This window comes from Sus scrofa, chromosome 2, assembly GCF_000003025.6.
Source record: "Sus scrofa isolate TJ Tabasco breed Duroc chromosome 2, Sscrofa11.1, whole genome shotgun sequence".
In the NCBI taxonomy this organism is placed as follows: Eukaryota; Metazoa; Chordata; class Mammalia; order Artiodactyla; family Suidae; genus Sus; species Sus scrofa.
In genome coordinates, this window is record NC_010444.4 from 79522094 (window position 1) to 79544255 (window position 22162).

General features: G+C 41.5%; 1 protein-coding gene across 3 annotated transcripts in view; it reads right to left on the bottom strand.

The window, feature by feature from the left end:
• The window catches only part of LOC100620238 (zinc finger protein 454), a 58225-nt gene that overhangs the window by 30344 nt on the left and 5719 nt on the right, over window positions 1-22162 (bottom strand). For 2 of the 3 annotated variants that reach the window (XM_013987541.2, XM_021084339.1), the window contains exons 3-4: window positions 10051-10141; window positions 5780-5916 (exon numbers count right to left, since the gene is read on the bottom strand). The exons of the other annotated variant lie outside the window; for it this stretch is intronic. The gene's annotated coding sequence lies outside the window, so the exon portion shown is untranslated. The remainder of the gene's footprint in view (window positions 1-5779; window positions 5917-10050; window positions 10142-22162) is intronic. 3 annotated transcript variants of the gene reach the window in all.

Genomic DNA, 22162 nt, shown 5'->3' on the forward strand with positions numbered 1-22162 from the left:
TTTTAAAGAGATGTACAGTAGTGGAAACTTTCACATACTGATGGTAGGAGTGTAATTTGGTTCAAATATTTGAAAATCAGTTTAGTATTAACTAGTAAGGTTGAACAGGGACACAGACTATGATTTAGCAAATCGACTAGAAGGTACATACACTTAGGAAAATTATCTTTAAAGAGTTCTCCATGATTCATAGCTTTAAAAGTAGCATTGTGTAAAACAGCAAAAAACTGGAAACCCAAATGTCCAACAATAGAATTGATAACTAAATTGACAAATATTTATACAACACAAATGAAAATAATAAATACTATAGATTTCATGTCTGTGTCTTCCCCCAAATTCATATGGTAAAGCCTAATACCCAAATGAGACAACATGAACAAGTGTCTTTGGGTCATCATGAGGGTAAAGCCGTCATGATGGGATTAGTGTTCCAACAAGAAGTGGCACGCCATTACAAATCAACTAAATTTAATAAAAGAAAAAAAAATTTTTTAAAAAAAACATAGTACACACAAGAGAACTATCTCTATCCTATGAACCAGGAGGTGGGTCCTTACCAAAACCCAACCATGCTGTAGTTTCCACCATGGTGCAGTAGGTTAAGACTCCAACTGTAGCAGCTCAGGTTCAATTCCTGGACTGTTGAAGTGGGTTAAAGGATCTGAAGTTGCCACAGGCACAACATGGGGTGCAGCTACAAAATAGATTCATTTCCTAGCCCAGGAACATCCATATGCTGCGAGTGCAGCCAAAACAAACAAACCAACAAACAAACCAAAACCCTGCTGACACCCTGATCTCAGAATTACAGCCTCTAAAAGTATGAGAAATAAATGTCTGATGATTAAGTCATTAGGTCTATGGTATTGTTACAGAAACTTGAACTGCCTAAGTGAACATTAATAAACTAAAGCCATACATTATCAATATGAATAAATAATTTAAGCAAAGTCACAGAAAAATACATAGAGTTAAGAGTCCATTTAGAGAAAGTTTAAAGCAGCTGTAGCTCCGATTAGACCCCTAGCCTGGGAACCTCCAATATGCTGCGGAAGCAGCCCCAGAAAAGGCAAAAAGACAAAAAGATAAAAAGCCAAAAAGAAAAAAAAACCTAAAGTCAGCAGAAAGAAGGAAATCATACAGCTTGTACAGGAAATCTAATAGAGATTTAAAAAACAATAGGAAAAAAAAAGATCAATAAAAGCAAGGGATGGAGTTCCCATTGCGGTAGAGCAAGCAGATTAAGAACCCAGGAACATGGAGTCCCTGAAGATTCAGGTTTGATACATAGCCTCATTCTGTGGGGTTAAGGATCCAGCCTTGCTGCAAGTCACAGATGGGGCTTGAATCCCGCATTCCAATGGCTGTGGTTAAGGCCAACAGCTGCAGCTTTGATTCAACCCCTGGCCTGGGAACTCCCATTTGCTGCAGGTGCAGGGGTGGGGGAGGTGGGGGGACAAGGGGACCAAGAGATGGTTCTTTGAAGAGAACATATGCAAAACATTTTCTAACATCAACCATATAAATGTTTTCTTAGATTAGTCTCCCTGGGCAACAGAAAGAAAAACAAAAATCAACAAATGAGACCTAGTTAAACTTGCGAGCTTTTGGAAACTATTAAAAAAAAGTAAGACATCCTGTGCAATTGGAGAAAATAGTTGCAAATGATATACCCTCCAAAACACACAAATTCATACAACTCAACAACAAAAAGAAACAGCCCAATTGATAAATGGGCAGAAGAGTTAAATAGATATTTCTCCAAAGACATTTGGGCGGCCAGCAGGTACATGAAAAGATGCCCAACATTACTAGTTATTAGAGAAATGCAATTCAAAACTTCAATAAAGTACCACCTCGCACTGGGCAGAAAGGCCATCATTAATACAATTCATCATTAAGTCTACAAATAACAAGTAAGCTGGTACAACCACTACAGAAAACCATATGGAAGTTCCTCGATACTCAATATAGAACTACCATGATCCAGCAATCTCACTCCTGAGCATGTATCAGGACAAAATTTTAAGTCAAGAAGATGCATGCACCCTAATGTTCACAGGCTAACTATTCACAAGAGACAAGACATGGAAGCAACCTATACGTCCACCAACAGATGAATGGATTAGGAAGGTAAGTTACATATATACAGTGGAATATTATTCATCCATAAAGAATAACAAAGTTTTTCCAAGAGGACATGGATTCAATCCCTGGGCTACCTCAGTGGGTTAAGGATCCCACGTTGCCACAAGCTGTGGTGTAGGTTGCAGACACAGCTCAGATCTCTAGCCACAAATATCCACATGTCGCAGATGCGGCTTTTAAAAAAAATGCCATTTGCAGCAACATGGATGCAACTAGACTCTCATACTAAGTGAAGCAAGTCAGAAAGAGAAAGACAAATACTATGATATCATTTATATGTATGTGGAATCTAAAATATGGCACAAATGAACCTATCTACAAAACAGAAACAGACTCACAAAGAACAGACTAGAACGGGAAAGGTGGAGGGAGTGGGATGATATGGGAGTTTGGGGTTAATAGATGGAAACTATTACATTTAGAATGGATAAGCAATGAGGCCCTACAGTACAGCACAGGGAATTATATCCAATCTATTGGGGCAGACCATAATGGAAGATAGTATGAGAAAAAGAATGTACATATATATGTATGACGGGATCACTTTGTTGTCAGCAGAAACAGGCACAACATTTGTAAATCAACTAAAACTTAAAAAAATACAAATAAGGAGTTCCCGTCGTGGTGCAGTGGTTAACGAATCTGACTAGGAACCATGAGGTCTCGGGTTCAGTCCCTGCCCTTGCTCAATGGGTTAACGATCCGGCGTTGCTGTGAGCTGTGGTGTAGGCTGCAGACGCGGCTCGGATCCCTTGTTGCTGTGGCTCTGGCGTAGGCTGGCGGCTACAGCCCCGATTAGACCCCTAGCCTGGGAACCTCCATATGCCGCGGGAGCAGCCCAAGAAATGGCAAAAAGACCAAAAATAAATAAATAAATAAATATATTAATTCCAAGATCTGCTTCTTCGTAAAAAGAAAAAAATTGACTGCTACAGTTTTTTAAAAAACTGGCCTAAGTGATCTCAGTAGGAACAAGGGTTGCCAAATGACAATGGAGTCAAGCCTACAAAGGATTGAGGAAAGGGTGATGTGAGTCAAGAATTCCATGAGGGCAGTCAGTACTCTATGGACAGAGAAAACCAAAGCACTTTTTTAAACATGAGAGATTCAGTAATTACAGTACTCCTAAGCAGTTCCTGAAATATTAAATATTACTTAAATATACGAACAAAGGAATCCCAGCATGCTATCATAAATCTAGTACTATTATTAATAGGTCATGGGGAAAAGGGAGTATGAGCAACCTGATAGATGCTTCAAAGTATTTGATATCCAACATCCAAATATCCAATATCCAACATCAAACCTGACTCAAAAACCAAAATACCAACACTGTACCAAGCATAGAAATAAAACATTAAAAGAATTCATACTAAAAGCAGAATCAAGGAAATGATGCTTACTATCACTCCAAAAGTGTGACCACCCTCAGACAACTGAAAGGGGAGCAAAATTTTATTTTCCCCAGATTACACAACTGTCTCCATGTCAAACTATTAAGTGCCTTTTAATCAGAATTAGTAAAGTATACTGAGGGCTGGAACTTGAGCATAAAGGATCAAAAACTATAGCTCTTCCAGGATTGGAAGACATTTCACATCCTTGCCATTCTGCTCTCCTTAAATAAGGATCCTACAAGACACAGCAGTATGCTTGGCCATAATAAGGCTTTAAGGATCGTTAGATTAGCTATCATTACATTATTTCATGTTAAACAACATACAACTCTCTCTTCCTTTACTACTAAGCAGTTATTTCAAGTGATGGCCCATACTCCCTTATTGTCTTAGAATGCCTAGTTAACTTACAGGGTTTATTTAATTTTGGCACTTAATTAGGACTTGAGCAAGAGTCCCCAGACCAAGAGGTCTTGGAAAGACAAATCCTTTAATATTTACGACTGGGACTGGCCATAGCAGAGGCCAGGGGCCTGTAGAGTATTTGGTGGGAGTGGTTCTAGGGCAGTAGATCCCACTCCTCCTAGGAGGGGATGCTGATTTTTTTTCTTTTCTCCTTTTATATTTCTTCTGTCCTAATTATTGAGCTACTCCTTCCATTCAACCAGACTATTTCAATAATTCTCCTGACTGGACTTCCTACTTAACATTCATGCTAGTCTACAGTACATACAGAGCAACCAGACTGATCTTCTGAATATGATAAACCATTCATTCAATAACTATTGAGTCGGCACTGTACATATATACTTTGCATATACTGCAGGCTAGCATGAGTGTTAAGTAGTAAGTGTAAGGGATGTAGCAATGAATACATTTCTGCCCTGGAGCAACTTATATTTCAGTCAGAGGAAGAAGGGTAATCCACACAATAAAGAGGTAAAATACTTAGTATTTAAATGAAAAAACAGAAGCAATTAAATAGAAATACAGAATATGATACACAAGGGTAAAGATTTGTAATTTTAGACAGTCTTCAAGAAAGGCCTCGCTGACAAGGTGACATTGAAACCAAGACTTTAGGAGCTAAAGAGGGAGTCACAGGGCTGAGAGCCTGTGCCCTGGTGGGCCTAACCCTGAGCAAGAATGAAACTTTCTGGATACTCCTACATTTATTATAATCTTTCAGTTTTCCTATTAATGGAAAGAAAGATATCCGCCTGCACTAAACATTAATGAGGCTCATTATGAAGGTAGATAGGAACTCTGTAAGAGTATAGGAACTCTGTGTTTATACATATATATTTACACACACAAAAAGGTAATCACCCAGTACAGTAAAATATGTTTAAAACACAAACAGTAGGTCTCCGTGTTTATAGATAGTTAAAGATAGCTTCCTGAAAAGCTTAAAATGTTACAGAATCTCTAACTGTACCTTATTTTTCAGACATAATCTTTCAAAAGAGATTTCTACTACTCTATACTTTTTTTCAGGACTGAATTTATTGTCAATTGCTTTCAAGTCTAATGACTACCGATTAAAGGCTAAAAATTCACTGCTTTACACAGTATTGATAATTTCCTCTTCCATGTTAACAAGTTTATTTGTGGTAATACAATCTCCTTACATTTGCTACTCAGCTTTTCTAAAATAGGAGCAAAATCTAATGAAGCATTCAATAACTGTACTCATGAAAACTTCAGTGCAGAAAAAGAAAACAATCATCTGAAAAGAAAGTTAAGCCAGGATGTAGAAGGTCTATTTTTACTAGACATATTATAGGTAATAAGAACTCATAGTGAAGTTCCCAAGACGGCTCAGCGGAAATGAATCTGACTAGCATCCACGAGGATGCAGGTTCAATCCCTGGGCTCACTCAGTCGGTAAGGGATCCTGTGTTGCCATGAGCTGTGGTGTAGGTCACAGACTCAGCTTAGATCCCACATACTTGTGGCTGTGGTGTAGGCCAACAGCTGCAGCTCCAATTCAACCCCTAAGCCTGGAAACTTCCATGTGCCACTGGTACTGCCCTAAAAAAGACCAAAAACAAAAAAAAACAAAAAACAACTCATCACAAGGCAAGGCAAGAAAGTTAGGATTTTTTAGGAATTAGTGTTAAACTTGGAGACAAAAACAAAACAAAACAGAGAGCTTGGTTCAATTTCTTGCCTGTCTTCTCACCTCTGTGGGCCCATGCTTCCACCATGAAGGAACTCATAGTACCTACCCTGAAGGATTGTTCTGATGAGCAAATCAGATGATGCCTGGGGAAGAGCTGAGCACAGCACTTGGTTGCTGCTTTCTCCTCTTGGTTTTTGGATGAGATAATAAGTAGCTTACTCTGACAGTAACACCAAAGAGAATCTGGAAAGAACAAGATCTGGAGTTTGCACATCATCATTTTCTGGGCTCTGTTCTCTTTATCCACTTTTCTATGCCTTTCATTTCCCCTCTCTAGTGGGTACCTCTCTGCTCCTACTGTAAATGCCTTCAAGTCTCTTCCTTGGTAAAGAACAAAACCAAGGCCCTCTACCTCTAACTTCTTTCAGTTCCTGCCCTTTCATCCTTTCCCTTCAAAGTTAATCTTATTGAAACAACAGTCGTTACTTAAGTCTTAGTTGTTTACTTCTTCACACTTCTTCCCACAGCACATTCCCAGTAGCACCAGACAGAGCACTTGTCCCTGTGTCACAGGCCACTTCCTCAAATATAAGCCCAAGAGCACTTCTCATTTCTTACTTGGCACGCACTGTTGCACTCTTTCCTGTCTGCCTCTCTGCCCTGGGGCCAGCTCCCCATAAACTCTCTCCTCTTTCTCTGACCATTTTCATCCCTACTAGAACATCTTTGGCCCCCAGTCAAATTTATTCTTCAGGATTCCACCCTTGCTTTGCCCTTCTTACTTGCTCTTTCTGATTAATTAAAAATATTAATGTAAGAGTATTTTCATGAATATCACAAATACGATTCTAATACTAAAAGCTAGTTTTACCTCATAAAAAATTCTACTTGATGTCATCTAATAGTCACTCAATAAACATTATATACCTACTGTGGCACACAATGCGCTAGGCAGGGAATACAAAGTAAGTTCAATTATAAAAATGCAGTAAGCCAAATACCAGTGGCTAGACAGACATTCAAAAATGCAAGGAAAATACAGTGAGAAATGCAATCATACACAAGAGAAGAATCCATTAAGATTCAATCCAATAAAGAAGTAGGAAGGCGGGCAAAAATTGGGAGAGGAAAACACAATGATATAAACACCTTTAGAAGTTTCTGTCATGGCTCAGTGGAAACGAAATCTGACTAGGATCCATGAAGATGAAGATTCGATCCCTGGCCTCACTCAGTGGGTTGAGGATCTGGCACTGCCATGAGCTATGGTGTAAGTCACAGATGTGGCTCAGATCTGGTGTTGCTGTGGCTGTGGTATAGGCAGGCAGCTACAGCTCCAATGTGATCCCTAGCCTGTGAACCTCCATATACCCTAGGTGTGGCCCTAAAAAGACATAAATAAATAGATAAATACCTTTGTTTGCCTCTGCTGCTTCCAGAAAACCCACCAACATGACAGTAATGAAAAAGTCATAAATACACTAATCTCAGGAACAAAAGAAAAAATGCTGCATGCACCCAACAAAAAAAACAAAAACCCCAACCAAAAATAAAAATTTATACATTCTCATATAGACAAGAAGTCCGATGTGGCCAGAGGGGTTAAGGATGTGGCACAGGTTGCATGCAGCTGCGGTGTTGGTCTGATGCGTCCCTGGGAACTTCCACATGCCTCAGGTGCAGCCAAAAAAAAAAAAATTTTTTTTTTTTTTTTTTTTTTTTTAAATAAAAAGATTGCTGTTGGAGTTCCCGTCGTGTCGCAGTAGTTAACGAGTCCAACTAGGAACCATGAGGTTGCAGGTTCGGTCCCTGCCCTTGCTCAGCGGGTTGATGATCTGGCCTTGCCGTGAACTGTGGTGTAGGTCGCAGACACGGCTCGGATCCTGCGTTGCTGTGGCTCTAGCGTAGGCTGGCAGCTACAGCTCCGATTAGACCCCTAGCCTGGAAGCCTCCATCTGCCGTGGGAGCGGCCCAAGAAATGGCAAAAAGACAAAATAAATAAATAAGTTAATTAATTAAAAAAAAAAGATTGCTGTTAAAAAAGGAACACTCAAAAAGAAGGCTCATGGAAATAAAACATGTGATGACAAAAAAAAGTTTCTTTCACAGAAAAGACTGAAAGACAAAGTTTAAACTTCAACCATGCCGCACAATTTACCACAGGGTTTCTGTACCTGCTGCTTCCTGTGCCCATAAATTTCTCCCACTTGGCCCATCACTCTGAGTATCTGTCCAGCAGCCAGCCACCTAAAGAGGCCTTCCTTGGTCACCTTTATGTTAACAGATCTACTTCCCTTATGATGCTGTTTTTCCACACAGCACCAGACTCCACAATATTCATTTCCTCCCTTCTTCCTTCCTTTCTTTTCCCTTCTCTCTCCCTGCATTCTTTCTTTATTGTCTCCCCTACTAGACTATAAACTCTACATGGGCAGTCCCATAGTGGCTCCAGGGGGTTAAGGATCTGATCTTGGAATTTCTTGTTATGGCTCAGTGGTTAAGAACCTAACATACTGTCTGTGAGGATGGGGGTTTGATCCCTGGTCTCTCTCAGTAGGTTACAGATCTGGTGTTGCCACAAACTGTGGTGTAGGCTGGCAGCTACAGATCCAATTCTACCCCTAGGCTGCCAATGTCCATATGCCCCAGGTGCAGCTCTTTAAGAGGGGATTGAAAAAAAAAAAAAGGAATCCGGTTTTGTCACTGCAGCAGCTCAGGCACTGCTATGGCGTGGATTTCCCTGGGCCGGGAACTTCTGAGTGCTCAAAAAATATTTTGTAGTTATTAATATAAATAGGAATAATAATCAAATCTAGACATCTGTAATAAAGTTGATTAAAGTTGCCTAATAAATCAGCATTAAAAGCCTAAGATAATATTTAAAGTGGTGCAATGTTTATCAAGAGCCACGAAACTATCCTTTGACCCAGTGACTCTTCTACAATTCTGTTCTTTATAAAGCTAACTGGAAATAAGCAGCTATATTCACAATTTGATTTTTTTACTTAAGATAGCCATATACTTTTACTTAGATAGCCATATACTATTAAGAGATCAAAAATATTTGCCTCTTGGAGTTCCCACCGTGGTACAGCGGTTAACAAATCCAACTAGGAACCATGGGGTTGCAGGTTCAATCCCTGGCCTTGCTCAGTGGGCATTGCCATGAGCTGTGGTGTAGGTCGCAGATGCGGCTCAGATCCCGCATTGCTGTGACTCTGGCGTAGGCCAGCGGCTATGGCTCCGATTCGACTCCTAGCCTGGGAACTTCCACATGCCGCGGGAGCAGCCCAAGATATGGCAAAAAGAGCAAAAAAAAAAAAAAGCCTCTTTAATTTAAACAAGGTATAAAAGGAAGTGATGACCAACACTTTCACAATGAGTAGAAAAGATAACGTATAAAAGTGTATTTTGTCAAAGTCAGTGAAAATATCTGAAAGAGAAATTTCAGTTATGAGGAGAATTAGAAGGCAGAGAACAAAGATTAAGAAGTATTAGTATTAGAGAATAGGACTGAATAGGTAATAGATGCAGAGTAAAAATTTAGGAATGAGGAATATATAAAATATAAGGTTACTAGTGAAAACAACAAGACTGAACTCATTTGTTTTTGTTTTGCTTTTTAGGGCCACACTCACAGCATGTGGAGGTTCCCAGGCTAGGGGGTCCAATCAGAGCTACACCTGCCAGCCTAGGCTATACAAAGCCACAGCAACGCTGGATCCTTAACTCACTGAGCAAGATCGGGGATTGAACCTGAAACCTCATGATTCCTAGTCACACTTGTTTCCACTGTGGCACGGCAGGAACCCCCAAAATTCATTTGTTTTTAAATGAAGACTATATAAAACTATACAATGCAGATGAAGTGTTAGTTTCCATTAAAGAGAGTTCCCTTGTGGAGCAGGATCCAGTGTTGTCCCTGAAGCAGTTTGGGTCCCTGCAGTGGCTCATGTACTTCTACATGCCATGGGCACAACCAAAAAAGAAAACAAAACAAGTTGACAAATACTTAAGTGAATAATGGAAAGGAAGCTATGAATGAATATAGACATTGAGACTGAGAAAACTTGGGACAAGAATAAAGAGAATAAAGTAAAGGGAGACAGAAAGACAAGCATTCAAAGTACAGAGGAAGACAGTGGAGGAAATAAGTAACTGCTAACATTTACTGACAGGTCAGTCCTGTTCCAGCACTACATACTTAGGAACTCCTATACCCAAGAGACATTATTAGCTCCTTCCAGGGTAAGGAGGTATGCAAGACCTAGGCAGGATGAGTGACATCCTGAGCAGGTCTCAAATGACCCAGGGATCTCTGAAGTGGTTTCTCCAAGGTGACACTCATGGAGCAAGTCCTTGCAGCCTGATCCTTACCTGGGGAGATGCACCCTGGATGCTCTTTTGTCATCAATTCTCAGTTCTTGCTCCAGCTGAGAAATCACATTTGGTTTGGAAAGCTGATGCCCTGCTTGGGAGGAAAGACACCAAATTTGGGTTCTGAATTGAGCATAAAAACCACTCCCCCAGAGTTCCTGCTGTCAGGGATCCAATCCCTGACCCAGAACTTCCATGTAGCATTGGTGCAGCCATTAAAAACAAACAAACAAAAAAACCAAACAAACCCTCCCAGCTGGTCTTATTCTGTCCCCTTCAGGGCTTCTGTAACAAAGCAAGGTGTAGCTTCTGAGGTTTCCCATTTCCATTCTCTACAGAAAAAGACCTTGAAAGGGAGGACACCAAGCAACTAACCTAAAAGGATGCCCAGTTACATCAGGATTTTCAAGTATGAATTCATGAATTTCAGAGGCTATATGTCAAGGGCAGGAATGATAGCTATGGGCAGGTTTTAAGTTATAAGTAGTCTTTGCCCAGAGAAACCAGGTTCCTATAGTTCTCCAGCATCACTTTCCCATGTTAAGTTCCTCTGAGCAGAATCTAAATGAATCTACTCCTCCCAGGTGAAATCCAAACACAGCCTTGAATGCCAGATTCCTAGAATTATAAATTCCTGTTCATCAAAGGATTATACAGGTTAACACCCTCTGAGGAAAGTGAACTAACAACCAGACTTAGAAGGGACGGGATAAAGAGATCTGTGAGGGAAAAATGTCTTATCCTCCAAAGGAAACTAAAACATCTGCAACAAAAACACATTATCATGAAGTAATGACATAAATATAGAAAGGGCTTTGGTATTTAAGAGCAGGAATCAGAGGTTTAAGTATATAATAGTGACACTGAAGGCTGTTCTAGGGAGTTCCCGTCGTGGCGCAGTGGTTAACGAATCCGACTAGGAACCATGAGGTTGCGGGTTCGGTCCCTGCCCTTGCTTGTGGGTTAACGATCCGGCATTGCCGTGAGCTGTGGTGTAGGTTGCAGATGCGGCTCGGATCGCGTGTTGCTGTGGCTCTGGCGTAGGCCGGCGGCTACAGTTCCGATTAGACCCCTAGCCTGGGAACCTCCACATGCCGCGGGAGCGGCCCAAGAAATAGCAAAAAAAAAAAAAAAAAAAAAAATGAAGGCTGTTCTAGATTAGCACTGGAGAAGAGCAGGTTGTATTCTGGTCCTTCTTATTCGCCCTGTTGATGAAGGAGGGATTCCCTAAATAGCACAACACGACCAAACAGGTGACACCCAGCCCTGGAAAGTAGCACTAAGAGAAGAGCAGGTGGTGTTCTGGTCCCTCCTATTCACCCTGTCCAAGAAGGAGGGATTCCTCACTCTAAAAAACACATGACCAAACACATGACACCCAGCCTTGGATAGTGAGACTGACAGCAGTTCACTAGCCACATATCCTCACAACTGGGGGAGGACTCTCTAAGCCATGAAGGGTCACTTTGAGGTTTCTCTGAGAACAGCGATCCAGCAGGGGCTTTGTACTGACAAGAGGGTGATTACAATGGGAAGATGCGACGGCTGTGTTTCAGCAATTTTGTGGGCTGGCAGGGAGAAGAAACTCATTAGGATTAGGAAGGGTGTGCCTGGCTAGGTTTTAGGGGAGTTAGTGGGTTGGGGAGCCTTTCCCACTGGGTGAGCACATATCCAGAGAGAGCAAGGTAAATCTTTTGGACTTCTTGGAGCTCTGAGAGTTGCAAAAGTAGCACATGGAATTTCAGGTTTTACAACAACTGCTTGGAATTCCAGTTAATGGGGGGAAAGCAGCTGCAAAGAGGATACATCTAGACAAGCAAAAAAACACCCAGGCTGGCTTGAAAATGTCACTTTAGGGTGTTCCCACAGTGGCTCAGTGGAAACAAAGCCACTTAATTACCCATGAGGATGTAGGTTCGATCCCTGGCCCTGCTCAGTGGATTAAGGATCCCGAATTGCCATGAGCTGAGGTGTAGGTTGCAGACAGGGCTCAGATCTGGCATGGCTATGATGTAGGCCACAACCTGCAGCTCTGACTCCTAACCTGGAAACCTCCATATGCCGCAGGTGTGGCCCTAAAAACCAAAAAAAAGAAAAGAAAAAAGAAAGAAAATGTCATTTCAAATTTATAAGCCCATTTCAGCCTTCTTTCCTAGCCCTTGGGCTAGAAAATAAAATCCTGTAAGCATTTGATTTCCTAGCCCTTGGGCTAGAAAATAAAATCCTGTAAGCATTTGCTGTTTAATGAGTTTGATGCTTAATTTCATGAGTCAACTTTACTGAGCTAAGGTCTGCCCTGACAAGTGGTAAAGTATTACTTCTGGGTGTTTCTATGAGAGTGCTCCTATCTGAATCAGTAAAGCAGGTAAAGCAGAGGTGGGAGGGCATCATCCAATCCACTGAGTAGAACAAAAAGCCTGAGGAAGGGCAACTTTTCTCTCAGCTTGAGCTGAGGGCCAACTCCTGCCCCGACACCAATGCTCTAGGTTCTTGCGCCTACAGACCAGGACTTACACTGGCTTTCCTGGAAAGTGCAAATGGCAGATCATGGGGACTCTTCATCCTCCATAATCGTGTGGGCCAATTCCTTGCAATCTCTGTATTGACATATGTCCTATTGGTTCTGTTTCCCTGACCAGTATGAGGGAACACTGAGTGGTGAAACTGAGCAGGACCCTGGGGGCTCCTGGGCACAAAAAACTTTTTATGTTCCTTCCCCATTTCTTGCTTGTAGGAACTAGGCCTTACTCAGCCTCCTTGACCTTCCCTGAGTTCCAAATGGTAGGTTCAAACAGTCGCTAATCAAAGGGAGAGGATGTAGAGACAAAGAGCAGTCAAGAAACAACAGTGCAGCCTTGGGGCAGGGTCCTGGTTCTGCCTCAAGGAAGAAACATGTGATTGTATCTTTGAGATCTTCCGAAGAACTAACCCCCCACCCCCACCACCAACAAATGATAGATGTTAACTATTTGATGAAGTATTCTACATTCCAGAAAGGTCACAGTGCCATAAAATAATCTCCAGGACCACCAAAGCTAGTCCCAGGTCCACAACTCAACTTTGAAAAAGCATGCAAGCTTGCTTCTACCCTGATCCTTAACTGTGGCCCTATTTTCCACTCCCAAAATATAAGACCCCCTTCCTATTATCTCCAGTCTTTAGGGCATTAGCCTTCTATGGCCTCCTTTGCCTTGCAAAGCAATAAAAGCTACTCATTTCTCCTTCACCCAAGGAGAAGGCACCAGTGGCAGTCACTGTAAACGAATACTTGCATTTGTACCCAGTTCTGTACCCACAGGATATTCACACATGTATCAGCTCATTTAATCTAGATGACAACCTGCTAGATGATAGCATTAAAGTCATTCTATAGATGAGGATCTTTATAAAATGATGAATCAATCTGAAGACCAAAAAAATTAAATAACCTCTCCAAGATCATACAGCTTGAACCCAAGGCCACCCAACTCCCCATGTTGTAAATAAGAAGGCCAAAGAGACCCTAGGAACCATCACTCAGCAAGAAAGTGAGACAAAGGCAGAAAGGAGACTGAGGGAGTTCCTGTCGTGGCGCAGTGGTTAACGAATCCGACTAGGAACCATGAGGTCGAGGGTTCGGTCCCTGCTCTTGCTCAGTGGGTTAAGGATCCGGCGTTGCCGTGAGCTGTGGTGTAGGTTGCAGACGCGGCTCGGATCCCGCGTTGCTGTGGCTCTGGCGTAGGCCGGTGGCTACAGCTCCGATTCAACCCCTAGCCTGGGAACCTCCATATGCCGCAGAAGCGGCCCAAGAGATAGCAACAACAACAACAACAACAACAAAAGACAAAAGACAAAAAAAAAAAAAAAAGAAAGGAGACTGAGGACTAAATCTCTAGGGAAAGAGGGTTTCCAGGAGGGCATTGGCCAACACTCTTAGAACCTGGGTAGGGGAGTTCCCGTCGTGGCGCAGTGGTTAACGAATCCGACTAGGAACCATGAGGTTGCGGGTTCGGTCCCTGCCCTTGCTCAGTGGGTTAACGATCCGGCGTTGCCGTGAGCTGTGGTGTAGGTTGCAGACGCGGCTCGGATCCCGCGTTGCTGTGGCTCTGGCGTAGGCCAGCGGCTACAGCTCCGATTCGACCCCTAGCCTGGGAACTCCCATATGCCGCAGAAGCGGCCCAAAGAAATAGCAAAAAGACCAAAAAAAAAAAAAAAAAAAAAAAAAAAAAAAAAGAACCTGGGTAGGCCAAACAGCACCATGACTGAAAAAGACTAATTTCAACAGAGGGATGAAGGAAGAAGCCAGCTTACAGTGGATAAAATAAAGGGAAGATAGGAATCAGAAGCAGCCAGATGAAATTACTTCAAACATCTTGTCAAACAGATGAGAGATAAGACTGTATGGAAAGAAGGAACAAGTCGTGGAAATAAAACTATGGAAAAGGTTTTCATTCGAGGAGTTCCCTGGTGGCCCAGCAGGTTAAGGATCTGGCATTGTCACTGAAGAGGCTTGGGTCACTACTGTGGCATGAGTTCAATCCCTGGCCCAGGAACTTCCACATGTCCCAGGCATGGCCAAAGAAAAAAAAAATAACCAGGAGTTCCCGTCGTGGTGCAGTGGTTAACGAATCCGACTAGGAACCATGAGGTTGCGGGTTCGGTCCCTGCCCTTGCTCAATGGGTTAACGATCTGGCGTTGCCGTGAGCTGTGGTGTAGGTTGCAGATGCAGCTTGGATCCCACGTTGCTGTGGCTCTCGTGTAGGCCGGTGGCTACAGCCTCGATTCAACCCCTAGCCTGGGAACCTCCATATGCCGCGGGAGCGGCTCAAAGAAATAGCAAAAAGACAAAAAAAAAAAAAAAAAAAAACCACCAAAATACTTGCGTACAAAAACAGATGTAATTGGGTTTTTATCTATTAAAAGACAAAACTGAACAACTGGTTTAAAATCCAGGAGTTCCCGTCGTGGCGCAGTGGTTAACGAATCCAACTAGGAACCATGAGTTTGTGGGTTCGGTCCCTGCCCTTGCTCAGTGGGTTAACGATCCGGCGTTGCCGTGAGCTGTGGTGTAGGCTGCAGACGCGGCTCAGATCCTGCGTTGCTGTGGCTCTGTCGTAGGCCGGTGGCTACAGCTCCGATTCCACCCCTAGCCTGGGAACCTCCATATGCCGCGGGAGTGGCCCAAGAAATAGCAGCAACAACAACAACAACAACAACAACAACAAAAGACAAAAAGGCAAAAAATAAAATAAAATAAATAAAAAATAAAAAAATAAAAATAAAAATAAAATCCAATGATTAATGCACATACAAGAAATACATCTAATACCCAAGCTGAAAAGTAAAAAACAGGTGCAGGGAGTAGGGGGCAGGTAAAGACAAGATGTAGCAGGCAAAAGCAAACAAAAAGAATGCAGGGAGAACATATCAGATAAGAGAATACATGGGAAATAAAACATAAGCTCCTTCTTTGTGAAAGATAACATCAGAAATATGACATTTTCTTTCAAAAAAGAATCTATTTTGTTCCTGTTGTAGCACAGTGGAAACGAATCTGACTAGAACCATGAGGTCAATGGTTCGATCCCTGACCTCACTCTGTGTGTTAAGGATCCAGTGTTGCCATGAGCTATGGTGTAAGTCGGCGACTGTAGCTCCGATTCGACTCCTAGCCTGGGAACCTCCATATGCTGTGAAGGCAGCCCTAAAAAGCAAAAAAAAAAAAAGAAGACTCTGCTTTTAATAAATTAATAACAAGGTAAATGCCTTATTAGCTGAACATATTTGTAAGAATCAAAAGCTTAACATTCAGACTCCTGTGGGCTAGGTCTTCCCCACTTTCCTAGATTTTGGACGCCTAAGTTTAGGGCCCCATTGAGTGCCAGTTTGTGCCTACTATGAATTGTTTGGAAATTCCCTTGTGGTGCAGGTTTGAACGGTGGCCTGGAAAGTTCCACAGACCAAAAAAAAAAAAAAAAGTACTATGGAATCCTGTATAGAGACTGAAGTGAAACTTAACTGTGTTGTTCATAAAATGAAGATTTACAATGCTGTGTTAATTTCTGCCGTACAAGCAAAGGGATTGTTTTGTGTATAGTCTTCTCCATTATGGTTTATCACAGGATCCTGAATATATTTCCTTGTCATCTTGTTGTTTACCCATCCTGTATGTAATACTCTGTCATTGCTAACCCCAAACTCCCAATCCATCCATCCCTCACCCCTGCTCTCCCTTAGCAAAAAGTCTGTTCTGCTTGTGAGTGTATCATAGATAAATTCATTTGTGTTGTGTTGTATTTTAGATTCCACATATAAGTGATATCATATTGTATTATTCTGTCTGTGTCTGACTTACTTTGCTCAGTATGATAATCTCTAGGTCCTAAAATGTGTCTACAGTTAATCTCTTAAGATGTTTTCTCCCTTTCTCCAAAGAAGATATACAGATGGCCAACAAACACATGAAAAAATGCTCAACATCGCTAATTATATGAGAAATGCAAATCAAAACTACCATGAGATACCACCTCACACCAGTCAGAATGGTCATCATTAATAAATCCACAAATAACAAGTGCTGGAGGGGCTGTGGAGAAAAGGGAACCCTCCTGCACTGTTGGTGGGAATGTAAACTGGTACAGCCACTATGGAGAACAGTTTGGAGATACCTTAGAAATCTATACGTAGAACTTCCATATGACCCTGCAATCCCACTCTTGGGCATCTATCCGGACAAAACTCTACTTAAAAGAGACACATGCACCCGCATGTTCTTTGCAGCACTATTCACAATAGCCAGGACATGGAAACAACCCAAATGTCCATCGACAGATGACTGGATTCGGAAGATGTGGTATATATACACAATGGAATACTACTCAGCCATAAAAAAGAATGACAATGCCATTTGCAGCAACATGGATGGAACTAGAGAATCTCATCCTGAGTGAAATGAGCCAGAAAGACAAAGACAAATACCATATGATATCACTTATAACTGGAATCTAATATCCAGCACAAATGAACATCTCCTCAGAAAAGAAAATCTTGGACTTGGAGAAAAGACTTGTGGCTGCCTGATGGGAGGGGGAGGGAGTGGGAGGGATCGGGAGCTTGGGCTTATCAGACACAACTTAGAATAGATATACAAGGAGATCCTGCTAAATAGCATTGAGAACTTTGTCTAGATACTCATGTTGCAACAGAAGAAAGGCTGGGGGAAAAATGTAATTGTAATGTATACATGTAAGGATAACCTAACCCCTTTGCTGTACAGTGGGAAAATAAAAAAAATAAAATAAAAAAATAAAGATTGTTTCCTAGCACTACATTAGGCACAAGGTAACTCATGGTGTTTCAAACAAGCAGGCATTTTTTTTTTTTTGTCTTTTTTTGCTATTTCTTGAGCCGCTCCCGTGGCATATGGAGGTTCCCAGGCTAGGGGTCTAATTGGAGCCGTAGCCACCAGCCTACGCCAGGGCCACAGCAACGCAGGATCTGAGCTGCATCTGCAACCTACACCACAGCCAATCGTTAACCCACTGAGCAAGGGCAGGGACCGAACCTGCAACCTCATGGTTCCTAGTCGGACTCGTTGACCACTGCGCCACGACGGGAACTCCAAGCAGGCTTTTTTGATAGTTATTCTTTAAAAGGGTTAACAAATAGGGATTGTTTGTTTATTTATTGTTTGTTTGTAGGATCACACTGTGTCATAGAGAAGTTCCCAGGCTAGAGGTTGAAGAGGAGCTACAGCTGCCAGCCTACACCACAGCCACAGCAAGGTGGGATCTGAGCCGTGTGGGATCGAATCCATATCCTCCAGAGTTCCAGTTGTGGCACAAGGGAAACAAATCTGACTAGTATCCATGAGGATGCTGGTTCAATCCCTGGCCTAGCTCAGTGGGTCTGGGACCCGGCCTTGCTGTGAGCTGTGGTGTAGATGCAGGCGTGGCTGGGTTCCCATGTTGCTGTGGTGTAGGCCAACAGCTATAGCTCCGATTCAACTCCTAGCCTGCAAACTTCCATATGCTGCGTGGGTGGGACCCTTAAAAAAAAAAAAAAAAAAAAATCGAACCGGCATCCTTATGGATACTAGTCGGATTCATTTCTACTGTGCCACAATGGGACTCCAGAATAGGGATATTTTAACAATGAAAGTACAACTTAGAAAGATGGGACAGATGAGGAAGTTTCAGGCGTTAAAGCAGCAAAATGTCTTCAGATATGATTCTTAGCAACCTAATTTATTCTTTTTTTTTAAACAGTCACTATCATTGTAAAATTCCAATCACAATAGCAAAAAAAAAAAAAATACCTAATTAACACAACATTGTAAATTAACCGTACTTCAATTGAAAAGAATCTTTTTTCAAAAAATGTAAACAAACAAACAAAAAAAGAGGTTCCCACTGTCAGCAGTGGATTAAGAATGCAAACTGACTGCAATGGCTGCTTCTGGGATTCAATCCCTGGACCGAGAACTTCCATCTGCCACGAGTACAGCCATTATTTAAAAAGAAAAAAGAAAAAACATCACACCTCAGAATACACTTAATAGGAATATGCAAGAACCTCATGATCACAGTTAACAGAAGCCATAATGAAAAATCTAAATAAAATAAAGGATAACTTTTTGGCTAAATAGGAAGAATAAACATTGTAAAGATAGTAATCTTCCTCAAAGTGATATAACAGAATCCAAATCAAAATTTCATATTTTTTCTTTGTAACTGTTTTTGTTAGAACTTCTGTTTTGCTTTTTGTCTTTTCAGGACCACACCTGCAGCATTTAGAGGTTCCCAGGCTGGGGGTTCAAACAGAGCTACAGCTGCTGGCCTAAGCCACAGCAATGCCAGATCTGAGCCAAGTCTATGACCTACACCACAGCTCACAGCAACACCAGACCCTTAACCCACCAAGCAAGGGCAGGAATTGAACCTGCGTCCTCAGGGATACTAGTCACATTTGTTTTCCCTGCACCATGACGGGAACTCCAGAACTTATCAATAGTTAATAAAATATGACTATAAGGATAAATGTCTAAGAATATTACAGCAGCCACAATTTTGAAAAGAAAAACAGGGTGATTTGTGTTATAAAAATAACAAAATAAATTCTAAAACAAGTAAAATAGTACAACTATTAAGGAGAACACTATGGAGGTACCTCAGAAAGCAATATATGTAACTACCATATGGGCAGAGCCTCCTTGCCTACCCACTTGCATCTCTCACAAGTGTCCTACCTTAATAAATCTACTTCTTGCCTATAAAAAAACAAGACAAAACAAAACACTACCATATGATCCAGCAATACTACTCCTGGGGGGGGGTGGGTGTGTGTGTGTGTGTGTGTGTGTGTGTGTGTGTCTCTCTCTCTCCAAATAAAACTTTTTCACTCAAAAAGATACATGTGCCTCTATATTCATTTTAGCAATATTTACAATAGCCAAGATATGGAAACAACCTAAATGTCCATTGATAGATGAATGGATTAAGATGTGGTATATATATATATATATACAGTACAATACTACTCAGCCATAAAAAAAGAACAAAATAATGCCATCTGCAGTAACATGGATGCAACTAGAGATTCTCATACTAAGTGAAGTAAGTCAGAAAGAAAAAGACAAACACACCATATATCACTTATATGTGAAATATAAAATACAGTACAGATGAACCTATCTACAAAAAAAGAAACAGGAGTTCCCGTCGTGGCGCAGTGGTTAACTAATCCGACTAGGAACCATGAGGTTGCGGGTTCGGTCCCTGCCCTTGCTCAGTGGGTCAACGATCCGGCGTTGCCATGAGCTGTGGTGTAGGTTGCAGACAAGGTTCGGATCCTGCGTTGCTGTGGCTCTGGCGTAGGCCGGTGGCTACAGCTCCGATTCAACCCCTAGCCTGGGAACCTCCATATGCCGAGGGAGCGGCCCAAGAAATAGCAACAACAACAACAACAAAAGACAAAAAAAAAAAAAAAAAAAAAGAAACAAACTCATGGACATGGAGAACAGACTTATGGTTGCCAAGGAGGAGGGAGTATGATTGACCAGGAGTTTGGAGTTAGTAGATGCAAACTATTGCATTTGGAGTGGATAAACAATGAGATCCTGGTGTAGCACACGGAACTATATCCAATAACTTATGATAGAACATGATAAAATATGAGTAAAAAGAATATGTGTGTATATATATATATGCATAACTGGGTCTCTTTGTTACACAGCAGAAATTGAAAGAACATTTTAAATTAACTATAATGGGGAGTTCCTGTCATGGCGCAGTGGTTAACGAATCCGACTAGGAACCCTGAGGTTGCGGGTTTGGTCCCTGCCCTTGCTCAGTGGGTTGATGATCCAGCGTTGCTGTGAGCTGTGGTGTGGGTCACAGACATGGCTCGGATCTTGTGTTGCTGTGGCCCTGGCGTAGGCTGGCAGCTACAGCTCTGATTCGACCCCTAGCCTGGGAACCTCCATATGCCGCAGCGGTGGCCCAAGAAATGGCAAAAAGACAAAAAAAAAAAAAAAAAAAAAAAAAAAAAAAAAAATTAACTATAATGAAAAAATTAAAAATAAAACAAGTAAAATAGTATGGCACTGTAGTACAAAGAGAAACAGAAGAGAATGCAGAAAAATAAACTCATGTGTATATGTACATATATTTGTATATTTTAAAGACAGCATTTCAAATGTATGGAGAATAAGTAGATTATTTAATAGATCATTCTAGTAGATTACAACAGTTTGGGGGATTTCTGCATGTGGAAGTTCCTGGGGACCTGGGATCAAACCTGTGCCAAAGTAGTTACCCAGGCTGCTGCAGTGATGCCAAATCCTTAACCTGCTTTGCCACGGGAGAACTCCTAGGTTATAACAGTCTGAATGCCATCTCCTCAGAGGTGCCATTCCAGCTCTGTCTAGCTAAAACAGACCCCCATCGCATTCTACCAGGCCACCCTGCTGTGTGGTCATCACAGCACTTAACATCCTCAGTATTTCTTCATTACTGCTTCCACTTTCTAGAGAAACAGGCTTTGCCTGTCTCATTCCCTGCTATCTACCCAGCATCTAGAACATTGCTTAGCACATGGTAGGCAGGTGCTAAATATCCACTGCACCAAAGGATAGGTGATGAAATCCCTCATCAGGCTATGTTAAATAAGTTAGATTCGGACCTCACATTTTACACAATAAATTCCAAATAGTTCAAGGATCTAAATTTAACAAAACTAACAGAAAAATGTAGAAAAAATTTCTATAATCCTAGGATAGAGAAAGCCTTTCACAGCAATGATTCCAAAGCCAAATAAAGGAAATGGAAAGTTAACTGCATGAAACTTAAAAACTTAACTTGTAGCAGATAATAAACAAATTTTAAAAGAAAAATGACAAAGAATGGCAATTTATGCCAGAGGATTAATATTTATATTACATAAAAGGCTTCTTTTATATATAAACCCAATATAAAAATGGTCAAAGGAGTTCCTTACTGGCTCAGGGAGTTAAGGATTCTGCATTGTCACTGCAGTAACTCTGACGGTGGCCCAGGTTCAATCCCTTGCCTGGGAACTAGGGAACTTCCACATGTCTCAGGCCCAACAAAAAAAAAGGCGGGGGGGGGGAGATATATGAAGGTATATTAAAATGCCAGAAGGAATTCCCCTCGTGGCTCAGTGGAAACAAATCTGACTAGCATCCGTGAAGATGCAGGTTCGATCTCTGGTTAAGGATCTGGCACTGCCATGAGTTATGGTGTAGGTCACAGATGCAGCTCTAATCCCACATTGCTGTGGCTGTGACCAGCAGCTACAGCTCCAGTTTGACCCCCCAGCCTGGAAACCTCCATATGCCGCAGGTGTGCCAGCCATAAAAAGACAAAAATAAGTGAATAAATAAATAAAATGCCAGAAGAACATACAACCACAGTTATTTCTGAGGATTTGAGATCTATATCTTATGGCATTATTTTTTTTTTGCAACTATAATGCCTAATATCTATATTCAGAAAAAGATAAAATTTAAAGGCAAATACAAGTCATACTCAGGCAATTCATTGTCACATCACTAGTCAAGGTACGAAAGATGATAATACCAGGAAAGATTGAAAAAAGGAAAAGGTACCATCT